The following is a 12,830-nucleotide window of genomic DNA, read 5'->3' on the forward strand; positions in this document are numbered from 1 at the left end:
TCCTACATCATGGAAATAGCCCCACCCACCAACATGCCTGGGTCTCTCAGCTGGCCACACCGCGGGCCAATGGCATATAACCAGTGGACCCTGAAAACTTTAAGACCCTGATAAAACAAATTAAAGGCATCACAAATAAATGAAAAGATAAATCTGCTCATGGGCTGGAAGAATTAATATTGTTAAGATGTCTGTATTGCCCAAAACAGTCTGTAGATTCAAAGCAATCCCTATGAAAACGCCAATGACATTTTTCACAGAATGAGAAAAAATAATCCTAAAATTTGTATTAACTACAAAAGACACTGAATAGCCACAGCAGTCTTGAGAAAGAAGAATAAAGGTGGAGGTATCACATGTCCCATTTTTAAACTGTACTACTAAGTATTAGTCATCAAACCAGTATGGTTGTAGCACAAAAATGGCCACATAGAACAGTGAGACAGAACAGAGAGCCCAGAAATAAGCCCATTATATGGTCAATTAATTTATGACAAAGGAGTCAAGCATGTACAGTGGGGAAAAGACAGTCTTTTCAATAAAAGGTGTTGGGAAAACGGGACAGCCACATGCAAAAGAATGAAACTGGACCCCTATCTTGCACTGTACCCAAACATAAACTCAAAAAGAGATAAATATAAGGCCTGAAACCACAAAACTCCTAAAGGAAACCATAAGCAATAAACTCTTGTACATCAGTCTTAGCAAGTATTTTTTTGGATCCATCTTACCAGGCAACATCAATGAAAGCAAAAACGAACGATTGGGACGACATCTGACTAGAAAGCGTTTGCCCAACGAAGGGAGCCATCAGCAAAATCAGAAGGAATCCTGCTGAATGGGGGAAGATTTCTGTTCATGATGGACCTGATAAGTGGTTAATCCTCAAAATATATTCACAACCCATATAACTCAACACCAAAAAAAATTAAGTATCTGATTAAAACATGGGCAGGTGACCTGATTAAACATTTTCCCAAAGAAGGCATACAGATGGCCAATGGGCATATGAAAGGATGACCATTAATCATCAGAGAAATGGGAAACAAATGCACAATGAGATATCACACCAGCCAGAATGGCCGCCATCCAAAAGACAAGGAATAACAAATGTTGGTGAGGATGTGGGGAAATGAGAGCGCTTCCCGGTGGGAAGGAAAACTGGTGCAGCCACTGTGGAGAGCAGTATGGAGATGCCTCAAAAAACTAAAAATAGAAATATCACATGATGCAATAATTACACTTCTGGATATTTATCAGAAGAAAACAAGAACACTAATAAAAAAGACACGCACCTCTGTTCATTGCAGCATTATTTACACTGCCCACGATACGGTAAGAGCCTAAGGCCCATCTGTAGATGAACGGATAGAAAAGAGGCAGTATGTTTACACAACGGAGTATTATTCAGCCATAAAAAAGAAAGAAATCCTGCCATTTGTGAAAACATGAGTAGACCTAGAGGGTGTTATGCTAAGCGAAATAAGCCAGACAGAGGAAGACAAACACCATATGGTTTCACTTATCTGTGGAATCTAGAAACAAAACGACATGAGAAAAACAGCAGTAGACTCATAGACACTGAGGAGTGACTGGTGGTCACCATGGGGGAGGGTTGAAGTGGATGGTGGGGAAGGTGAGCGGGAGAAAGGGGCACAAAAATCGCATAGTGTAAGTTGGTCACGAGGATGGAAGTGCAGCATGAAGAATATAATATAGTCAATGATTCTGTGACATCTTCCTATGTTGATAGACAGTAACTGCATTAGTTGGAGTGGGATTTAACAATGTGGGAAACTGTTGAATCACTGTGTTGTTTACTTGAATCCAACATAATATTGTGTATCAACTCTATTTCAATTTAAAAAAATGGTGAAAAAAAATTTCCAGGATTTCACTGTCACAGAACGCTGTTATGAGCAGCTCTTACGTATCACATTGGTAACACTGCATGAGGTGAATAGAAAAAACACATCCTTGTCTGCTGGGTCAAAGTATATGTACATTTTTATTTTTAAAGACACTGCCAAATTGCCCTTCAGAAATTTTGCACCAGTTTACACTCCAACGACTTTTATGAGAGGACTTGTCTCCTCACACACTTGCTGGTAGTGGGAATCATTAAGCTTTTTCATTTTTATTTTTCCAATAGAAAAATCCTTATTTTATTTTTGTTCTCATTTGCATTCTTTAGCGGCTGCGGATGTCAGACATCCTTTCACATGCTCAGCGGCCATCACTCTGTACACAGCAAACTGTTCACATTTTCTTTGTCCATTTTTTATCTTGGGTTAGTCATGTTTTTTCTTATTGTTTTATATATATTATTTTAAATTAATGAAATTAATCTTTTAATCTATCAGTGTGTTGTGATTATAATTTCCTACTTTGCCTTTAGTCTTTTGATTTGTTTGTTTTATACTCTAAAGATATTGGTAGGTAGTGTAGTATTACCTGTTAGACCATCTAGGTTTGTATTACAATTTGCTGTTTTACTAGCATTATGATCTTCGGCATGTGATTGAACCTATTTGTTCCTCAGTTTTTCTCATCTTTAAAATGGGTATATAGTAAGATATCCACTCATAAGGCTTGGTGAGGGTGGGTCATTTACACATGTAAAAAACTATAGAACAATGTATAGCTTATAGTAGCTATGTTCGCTTTTACCTGCTTCTCCTGTGGTCAAATTTGCCAATCTTTTACTTTATAGATTCTAGAAAATAAATCTTGCTTAGAAATCAGGGAATTTTAAGACATCAATTTTAATTTTTTTTGATAAGTATGTAACAGGAACAAATTACTATTTTTCTGATGTATTTGGTCCATGACTTTATTCAAGAGTAATTGAATATAAGTCTGAGTGCATGTCATGGATTATGTGTTATCCCACAACATGGAATGTTTCAGAATTTGCACAAATAATAAGAAAAAATGCCGAAATTATTCAGAAGTGTGCATGCACAATGATGTTTGAGCTGAGGCTTATAATTTCTAAGTAGTAGGTGTAGAGGGACTAGTTCTTCTTGCAGATAATCTTGTTCTCTTTCCTCTGAGGGACCAGTATGCCCCAGACATGTCCTTTATCTTCTGCAAACATTCAGCTCTGGGATGTGGAAGGTGCCTCACACGGTTTGGGTGTTTTTCAGATGACATACAATGAAGGGCATGATTTGCACACCTATGCTGAGAGTTGCTGGGGAAGGCAACACCTGAGTAGTAGACAGAGCACCAAATAACCCGTCCACTGGGGAGCTGAAGTAGGAGTGCCGGGGTCCAGAGGGTTAGCGTGTCAAGAACGAGAAGAACTGCCTGGTACCCCCGGTGGACAGAACTCCCTGGCGGTGTCCCTGAGGTGTTAAAGCTCCTTCTATGCAGATAATGGCTGGTTCATGGAAAGGACAAGACTAATGTACTGTCAGTGGGGCTGGACAGGCTTTTAAATTATTGAAAAGCTCTAAAGGGAAAACACAAGCCCCTCTCCTTCCCTTCTCCCTGGCCCAAATATTTCTCAGAGTTTCATGGACTTGGAAGTGGAGATAGAGCCAGACACAATATCTGGTGCCATCATTAATTAATCTGAAGTTTCCTTGCCTTTAAATGTGGATGTTGATAGGAAACAATCAGGATTAGTAAAGAGGTGACACATGTGAGTGATGGAGCCCACGGCTGCCTGCTGGCGTTTATGCGTTTGGTGATCACTCTCCTCAGCATCACAGACATAGCGGGGGAGATCACCATCCTGACGGCACATTTGAAGGGTCATACCCAGGCCAGAGCCATCCTACAGGGGGTCCACATGCTTGTTGTCTTCAGGGATGTGTTAGAATCCTGCATGTCACAGAGAGAGCAGCAACCAGGACTGACAGGCGCTTTTCTGAGCTCTCACCCTTACCCGACCCTTTGCTAACATCCCGCCCTCACCTACAGTGGGAAGCCAAATCTTGGTAACCCCTGTCCCCTGAAATTGTTCTGCTCAATCTTTTAAATAATTTACTTAGAAAGCAGTCCTTGGGGGGTTATAGTGCTACGGAGTAGGGAGTATGGAAATGGAGAGGGCCAATCTTTAGGTAAAATTCCAGCACTTTCTTTCAGTAACTGACTTAGCAAGTATTACTGAGCACACATCATGGCCATTGTTCCATGATAAGCTCTGTTACTTAGTGCCTTTGTGGTGCTGAGCAAATTAAAGATTTCACCTGTACAGAGAATTATAAGCTATATTAAATGAGATAATGTGTTAAAGAAACTGGAGCCTGGCACAGAGCAGGTGCTCATTAAGTGCCAAACAGATGTCACGACACCATTTGCAATAAAATACATAATAATGTATTTTAAAATGTGTTGTGCTGAGTTGACCTGCAGTATGTGTTGCACATAGGTAGATCCCATATTGAATCTACTGAATATTAATGGTTGTCAACCTTCTAAGTGCTGTGACTTTCAGAGACAAAAACAGGTCTTTCTCTATGAGGCAGGCTCTCTCTTAGCACGACAAGGTATCTGAAAGTTGTAGCAAATTGTTATTCCTAGCTCACCACTGGCCACTCGACTTAGATATCATGGCCTTGAGAGGATAGATAATGAAAGAGTTTCCTGGTATTACAAAATCAAATTCTATGGGATAAGGACAAAAGAAAAATAACCAATGTTTTAGAAAAAAAAAATGCCTCCCAGATATGTAATAGAGATTTGCTTATTTGACTCTCATAAAACCTTATAAAATGGATAATATCTCCATTCTTCCCAAGAAAAATTAAAACTTGGGTAAGTTATATATATTGCCCAAGATTACCCAGTTAATAAAAGGCATTACCAGAATTTGAAATCAGGTCTGTTAACTTAAACACCAACAAGTTTGTTAACAATTGAAGATAGAAAAAAAAAAGATAACTTTTTTAAACAAAATAAAGCATGAGGGTAACAGAGAAAAACAAAAAGCAGGAGAAACAGTATTGTCTGAGGTGAGACATGGACGTGGGAGGAGGGGATGTATAGGCCCTTTTCTGCCTTTAGAATGTGCTGTTACAAAAAGGGTTATTTATTGCAGAATCAGGGATTCCTGGAAGTGTATCATGCACAAAAATAATTGATGAGAAAAAAATGATTCAATGGTAAAAGAAGAAATAAAGCAGAAAAGAACAGTAAAAGGAAGACAATTTTGTTAGGGGCTAAGAGTCGGATTCAGGCAGTTGGCTGCAGCTTGGTGACCAAGAGTCACTGAGCAGAAGAGGTCTAACTGGGAGTCACTCTTCCCAACACAATGTTCAGTGAAGCAGTTTTGGTGCTAGATTTGACTTGGGACTCACTGTAGCCTGTGACCCACTGAGCAGGACTGTCAGGGACTTTCTGGAAGGCTGGGGGAGGCTAGCAGAGCGCCTGCGGCACTGTGGGGTCAGTGGGGGTGATGGAGCAGTGACGGCAGCTGCTCCCCTGGGAAGAGGCTGGGCTGACTGAGGCTGCATTTCTCCCTGCAGGCTCCGCAGGACCATGAAGGAAAGGAGGGTCACGATGAGGATCACGCCAGACTGGACGAGCAAAGTTCAGGCATTTGAAAATGTATGCGCATGCCGGGACCTGGGCGTAGATGTCTACAGGAGCTTTATTCACAGTCACCAAATACTGGAAGCAATCGTGTTCCTCAACTGGTGAATGGATACTCAAATTATGCTACATCCATAAAATGAAATGTTTTCAATGATAAAAGGAAATGGGCTATGAAGCTTTAAAAAGACGTGGATGACTCTCTTACATGCATGTGCTAAGTGGGAGAAGCAAATCTGAAAAGGTACAAACTGTGCGATTCCAATCATACGACATTATGGAAAAGGCCGAATCTCAGCAATGGTTGTGGATGATACTCTGTAGCGGCTTTAGGAAGAGGAGGGGGTGGTTACGTAAACCACACGGAACGTTTAGAGCAGTGGAATTATTCTGAATGACACTGGAGATATATGGTGCTCTGCATTTGTCAAAGTCAGAAATTTGTAGCACACAGAATGAACCTTAATGTATGCACACTGAGAAATAAGACACGTACGGAGGGTCAGGAGATCTCAGGATAGAATGCAGAATTTGACAGAATCATCTAGCTGTGTTAGGAACATATGAGGCTACCTCACTGAATGGAGTGGAAGAGAAGGGCACTCACCTAGTAGCTGCAGATATGAGTGAAGTCTGTAAGTCCAAGGGCCAAAGGAGCTGTTCATCAGCTCTGGACTCTAGCTGGTAAAATCGTTTTCCGTGGGATTACTGGTTAGTGATTCTTACTGCTATGCAAGTGTACTGAAGTCAAACAGTTCAGTGACCTGAGCAAGGAAGGTGGGTGATGGGGGCCCAGTTCTCTACTGCTGGAACGGGCGGTTACATAGAAGCAGGCAAAGGAGGCCAGAATAATCCACACGGGGATGGATTTAAATCAAAGGCATCAGTACGATGCAAATGCATATGGATATGTGTGTATTCTCAGGTTGGTGTGCACACGTGTCTCTCCTTGCTCTGTCATCTGGGAAAGTCCAGAGCTGGCAACATCCCAGGCGCAGTGAGTACACCTGATGCCCAGATACTATCCCGAATCCCATTCTCCAGTGAAAGGAACCAGGTCTCCTGGAGAAATGACTGACACCAGGATCCGTGCGGGAGGAATACGGTCTATGCCTGGAACATCTTGTAGGGCCAGAAAATAAATAATGTTTAAAAAATCGCAATGATAGGGACGTGTCAAAGGGACACAGGACTCACTGAAGGAGCTTCCACGTGCACAAGGAGACTAATGGGGTGGTGTCGGGTCATGACCCCAGCTATAGAGTGAATGACCAATGGTCTGGACTGGACTGTTTGATTTCAAAAGCTACTGAATAAATGAATAAATGAGGGAGAAGAGACAAGTCTCTCATGAGAAGAGTTCCAAATGATTTATGTAGCCAATTTGCCCTGGAACTGGTGGAGCATATCTCCCCACTCTGTAAAAGGGGCCTGTGCATAGTGACTTTCTTCAAAAGCAAGAAAGTGAAAAAGAGTAAATTTACAGTGGAAAAACTGGCAGAATATTCTCCTAGCTAAGTGATCAAGGTTGAGATCGGTGGTGATGAGCTGTGTCACTGGCATGTATCCTCGATACACGGTCATGGAAATGGCATTTTATCTCTGGTGATCTTTCTCCCAAAAAACCACCCCAGTCTAACCATGAGAAAAACATTGGCTGCATACTCACTGAGGGATATTCTAGGGGGTACTTGACTTGTGATCCTCAAAACTCATGATCATCAAAGACAAGTAAAGCCTGAGGAACTGCCCCAGGCAGGTGGGGCTTCAAATGTCTTGGTGGTGTGATGCCGTGTCCTCCTGGGACCCTGTGGCGAGGGAAGAATTGGGGGGTGGGCTGAGGAGACCTGAACAAAGTATGGACTTTAGTTAACAACAACAAATCAATACTGGTTCATAAATTATAGCAGATGTACCATCCTAATGTATAATCTGAGTGTGGGGTATATGAAGATTCCATTGCTATCTTCACTACTTTTCTATACATTTAAAGCTATTTTAGGATGAACATTGTGTATTTCTTAAGTCAGAAAAAAAATTAGATAAATATTGTTCATATGTTGCAGTATTTTGAACTGAACCCATCACTAATTTTCATGAGAGCTTCATAAATCTCAGGGAATAAGTATTTGCTGATTCAAAAGGTTGTCTTATGAAAAGTATAAAGAGTGAAAAATAAAGAGAGGTGAGCAATATTTCAGCTTCATGGAGATCTGCCATATTTATTTAGGAAAGAACAATCCATAAGCACAAGTTGTCTTTTAAAATACAAAGTTTGCAGATATGCACACATACTGGCTCAGCACAAGAGAGAATATTTATATGCCACTTGTTCTAAATTCTGTCTTCAGCGTTTTAATATGTGCATGATTTTCCCAGTTTACACTCTTTATCCTTGAAGAGGTTCAGTGCAGAATGCAGCCTGTGTATCACAATTTTAACAGAATGATGCTCCCTCCTTTCCTGGAAAGGTGAACAATATTTGCAAAAGCAGGTATATGAACCAGCATTGTGTTCTAGAGAAATTCTAAAACGTGGTGTGATGAAGAGGGGCATGGTGAATTCAACAACCAAGAAAAGTCAGTTTTACATGAGACAAGTATTCTCAGCCTGGGTTACAAGCCACTTCCTTCTTCACCTTTAGCAGACAAGCTCAACTTCCTCACAGAGCAAACAGATTATTTGACAGTAACTTTTAGTTTTTTATTTTTATTTTTATTGAGATTCATACAATAAAATGCACACATTGTAGTATACAGCTTGATGAATTTTGATATGTGTGCACAATCATATAACCATCACTCAGATCAGGATATCAAACATTCTAATTTATGTCTTAGAGTCTGTTTCTGTTTTATTGTTTTTTATTTTAAATTCCACATATAAGTGAAATTACGTGGCATTTGTCTTTTTCTGATTTATTTCATTTAATGGAATATCCTCTAGGTCCATCCATGTTTTTGCAAATGTCAAAATCTCATTCTTTTTAGTAATGGCTGAGTAATATTTCATTGTATACATGCTGTTTATCCATTCATCTACCAATGGACATTTAGGTTTCCATATTTTGGCTACTGTAAATAGTGCTGTGATAAACATAGGAGTGTATGTATCTTTTTAAATTAGTCATTTTGTTTTCTTTGGGTAAATTCCTGAAAGTGGAATTGCTGGGTCATATGGCATTTTATTTTTAGTTTTTTGAGAAACTCCCATGCTATTTTCCATAGTGGCTGCACCAATTTACATTCCCAGGGCAGGGGGGCTCCCTTTTCTCCGCTTCCTTGTCAACACTTGTTATTTCTTGTGGCGCTGATACTAGACAGCTGACTGGCCTGGGGTGATCATCTCACTGTGGTCTGTGTCTGCATCTCCCTCATAATTAGTGATGTTCAGCATCTTTTCATGTGTCTGTCAGCCATCTGATGCCTTCTTTGGAAAAATGTTTATTCAGGTCATTTTTTAAATTGGATTATTTGGGTCATTTTGGTGTTAATAATATAATTAGTTCTTTATATATGTTGGGTATTAGCCCCTTATCAGATGTGTCATTTGTAATATATTTTTTCCCATATAGTAGGTTGCCTTTTCATTTTGTTGATAGTTTCCTTTGCTGTGCAGAAGATTTTTAGTTTGATATAGTACCAATTATGTACTTCTGCTTTTGTATCTTTGCCAGGGAGACAAACAGAAAAAAGCTACTGATGCCGGTTCCGTCGCCTCCGCCCGCCCCGCCCGGGCACCGGGCCACCGGAAGCGCGCGCCCGCCGTGCCCTCCCCTCCGTCGCGGCCCGTCCCCGGGCACCTCTCAGGCTCGTCCCGCGTCACCCTTCATTTCTGCCTCGTCCTTAAACGGGTGTTACGTGGTCTGACCCTGCAAGCGGTCTGTGCGCTTGCTGCGAGTGTCCCTTCTCCCCGGGCTCTTCTGCCCCGTCCCCTTCGTCATGTCTACGTCCAGCAGTTACTCTGGGATCATCTCCCCTCGGAAGCTTTTCCGACGCCGCGGGACTGGGAGGACACGCCCCCTCTGTGCTCCCCGAATGCCCGTCGGTGTGTCAACCACCCGTGCTGCCTGCAAAGGAATCTTACTTCAAAGGCACTTCAGTCGGTGGTTCCAAGCTTCGCCGTCCATCAGAGGCACCGGAGGCTTTATTAGAATATAAATAGTTTCTGACATGCACGGAGTTTTTTAATCAGTATTTCTGGGATGGGGCTTGAGTGCTTCTGGGACTGGGTCTGAGAACACGCCCCCGTTTAAGTGGTGGTGCGGGTGTGGCCTGACTTCGGACCCCAGGTGCTGCTGGCTGAGGCCGGCTCGGCCCCGAGGCTCCCCTTGCGCGAGGCGGGAGGCTGCCTTGGCTCGGCGCTGGGTAGGAAGACAGGCTGTGTAGGCCTACGGCTCTGAGAAGGCGCTGAGGCCAAGAGCCGGATCATTACAAGTCTGCTGTACGTTTAAGAGTCATGTTTCCTCAAAAGCAAAGAAATGGCTTGGTCATTTCAATTAATAAAGATTCCCCATCATAACCATTATAAATGATTCTAATAGTACACTTATTTAAAAGCTGCAACATATTTCCTATATGATCTAGTGCAAAATCTTGATTTTCTACTTAATGATATCTCTCTAGGACTCAAGCTCTTTACTTAAGGAGTCTTATTAAAATTGGTGATCAGTTAGTGGTGAGCTGGCTCACCCCCAGGACTAGGAATAAGGAATTAGATACATTCTTGCCAAGGAACGCTCAGCAGGACGTACCTACAGGAATGATCAGACATGTGAACCCATGAAGCTTTGGGGAGAGCATGCAGTGAAGATCAAGTTTTAGTGTCCCAGGTGGTCCAGTCCTGGGGAAGATGCCAAGCATGAGGGAGAATCCGGACCCAGTGACAGAGAACTGAATGGAGACCATCAGGCAGGTGTGGGTTCAAGTTCCAGATATGCTACTTATCAGCTATATGGGCTTCTCTGAACCTCTGTTTTCTCTGATGTAAAATGGGCTGTACCATAGAGGGATCAGGATTTTTGTGAATAGACCAAACAAGGAATTCCTTTTTTGACACACTGAAATAGCAAGAAATTGTGGTAGTTACCACTACTACGAGGTATGTAGTTAAGGGATCCAAGAACATCTGCAGTGCACTCCCAAAGCTTCCTTAGGAAAAACACAAATTCTTTTGGTCTCCTTTCTGCTATATCCCCCATCCTCATTCTCATATTTCTCCACCTGCTACTCAATCTTAAAGAGGAATTAACAGAACCATCATTTTCCCAGAGAGACTTGTGTGATTCACTCAGGCTGGGCCTCGGCTCCAGGGCGCAGTGTGGTGATGTCATCTCTGTATATGCACTTGTCTCCTCCTGCAGGACGCAGTATTGTGATGTCATCTCTGTAAATGCACGTGTCTCCTCCTGCAGGACCCAGTATCGTGATGTCATCTCTGTATATGCATGTGTCTCCTCCTGCAGGACACAGTATCGTGATGTCATCTCTGTATATGTAAGTCTCACCCCCTGTAGGGCACCAGTCGCACCGGCTCCTTTCTTGTTTCCCAGTGTTCACCATGGCCCATGACACAGATGAGACACTCACTTTGTTGGAGTGAATTAAACTTCCCCTGACAGGGAAATGATGGGCTTCATATTCTTTGTAGAAGAGAAGCTCATTGTACTGTTTAGAGCTGGCCAAGGCCACAGCTGTGTAGAAACAAGGTCTCCTTACTTTCTGTCAAATGTTCATTTTACGATTCTGTGTTGAGTTCATATGTAGTGTTCTGTATATTCCAAAATACCTTCTTATCACCCATGATGGTGTATAGTGAATAACAGAACTGAGGAGACATAGATCATGAAATGAATGAGAGAGAAGAGTGCAAGAGAGAGAAAGAGAGAAACAGAGACAGGGAGAGAGAGAAATCCCAAAGAGACCTAGCCATAACGTCTACACCCAACTACCAATGCCTTTCTCTTTACCTAGTGGGAGAAGGAAACCAATATTGAAGAAAAGATATAGGAGGTGATAAATCTGCGACCATCTTTGGAAGCGAAAAGTCCTTCAAGGGCATGGCGCTGCCAAAGCCTAGAGGCAGGGGAGTCATCACCCAGAGCCCCTCCGGATCAGAGAGCCAGGAGTGCGGCTGGAGACTAAAATGATTTCTGAGGGACCCCAAAACAGGCAGCCTGGCTAAAAAGCAGAGAGATCTCCCACATTTCAGAAAGTTAGTGGTTGATTTTTAAAGAATAAAGAAACCTCTGAAGACTCTCCTGGGCTCAAGCCCCACATCTTATAGAGGGAAAGTCCTAATCCTGCCCTCAAAATATTTGAAGCCAGACCCCTCCTCCCATACTAGAAAACAGAAAAGAAACCAAGTGCTATTTTCCAGAGGTAAATAAGTTTATTTGGTCTTCACTGTTCAGTTGAACCCACTGGCATGCTAACAAAATTTATAAAACATGGAAAGAAAGCAAGAAAATAGATTCTATAGTCAAGTGGAGAAACAGTCAATATAAGTAGATCCAGCTTTTTAAAATTGTTAGATAAGGACTGTAAAACACTATAGTAAATCTATTTAAAGATCTAGTAGAAATTTGGGCAACATGCATAAGCAGGTGAAGAATTTGACAAAAAGACAGAAGGTATAAAAAAATACCAAAGAGGGAAGCAGAACTTGAAAAACACATCAGAAATGAAAATATATTCACTGACACATCATCACACTGGCCACAGACTATCCACAGTGAATAAAAGTTATCCAAGTTGAAAAGAATAAAACAGGAAAAGTTAAAAGAGTAGAAGACTTGTGAGATGTGTGAAAAATATTTAAAGGGTTTTGCATGCATGAAATTGGGGTCTCAGCAGAAGACTAAGGAAAGAATGAAACAGAAAAATATATTTGAGAGACAATAGATAAAAATTTTCCCAAAATTGACAACACAACACACAAACAAAAAAACAAACAAAAAATGTGTAAAATCCAAAAGATGGATATTAAAAACAAACAAAACAAAACAAAATGTCTGTGCACATCACAGTCAATTGCTAAAAAGAAAGATAAAGAGAAAACTTTAAAAACAGTAAGAAATATAAAAGACATTTCCAATAACAACAGAATGACATTTCTAATGTGCTGAATGGGGAAACAGAGCTCTGCGCCTAGAATTCTATGCAATGAAATAGCCTTCAAAACTGAAACTGGGGGACTTCTGGATCTGTCCGTGAGGTAGTGACAAGGTCCAGGACTAACTTATCACCATACACAACATACAAAAAAAGGAATGGACAAAATAATGG

The sequence above is a fragment of the Manis javanica genome, chromosome 7 (genome assembly GCF_040802235.1).
Source record: "Manis javanica isolate MJ-LG chromosome 7, MJ_LKY, whole genome shotgun sequence".
In the NCBI taxonomy this organism is placed as follows: domain Eukaryota; kingdom Metazoa; phylum Chordata; class Mammalia; order Pholidota; family Manidae; genus Manis; species Manis javanica.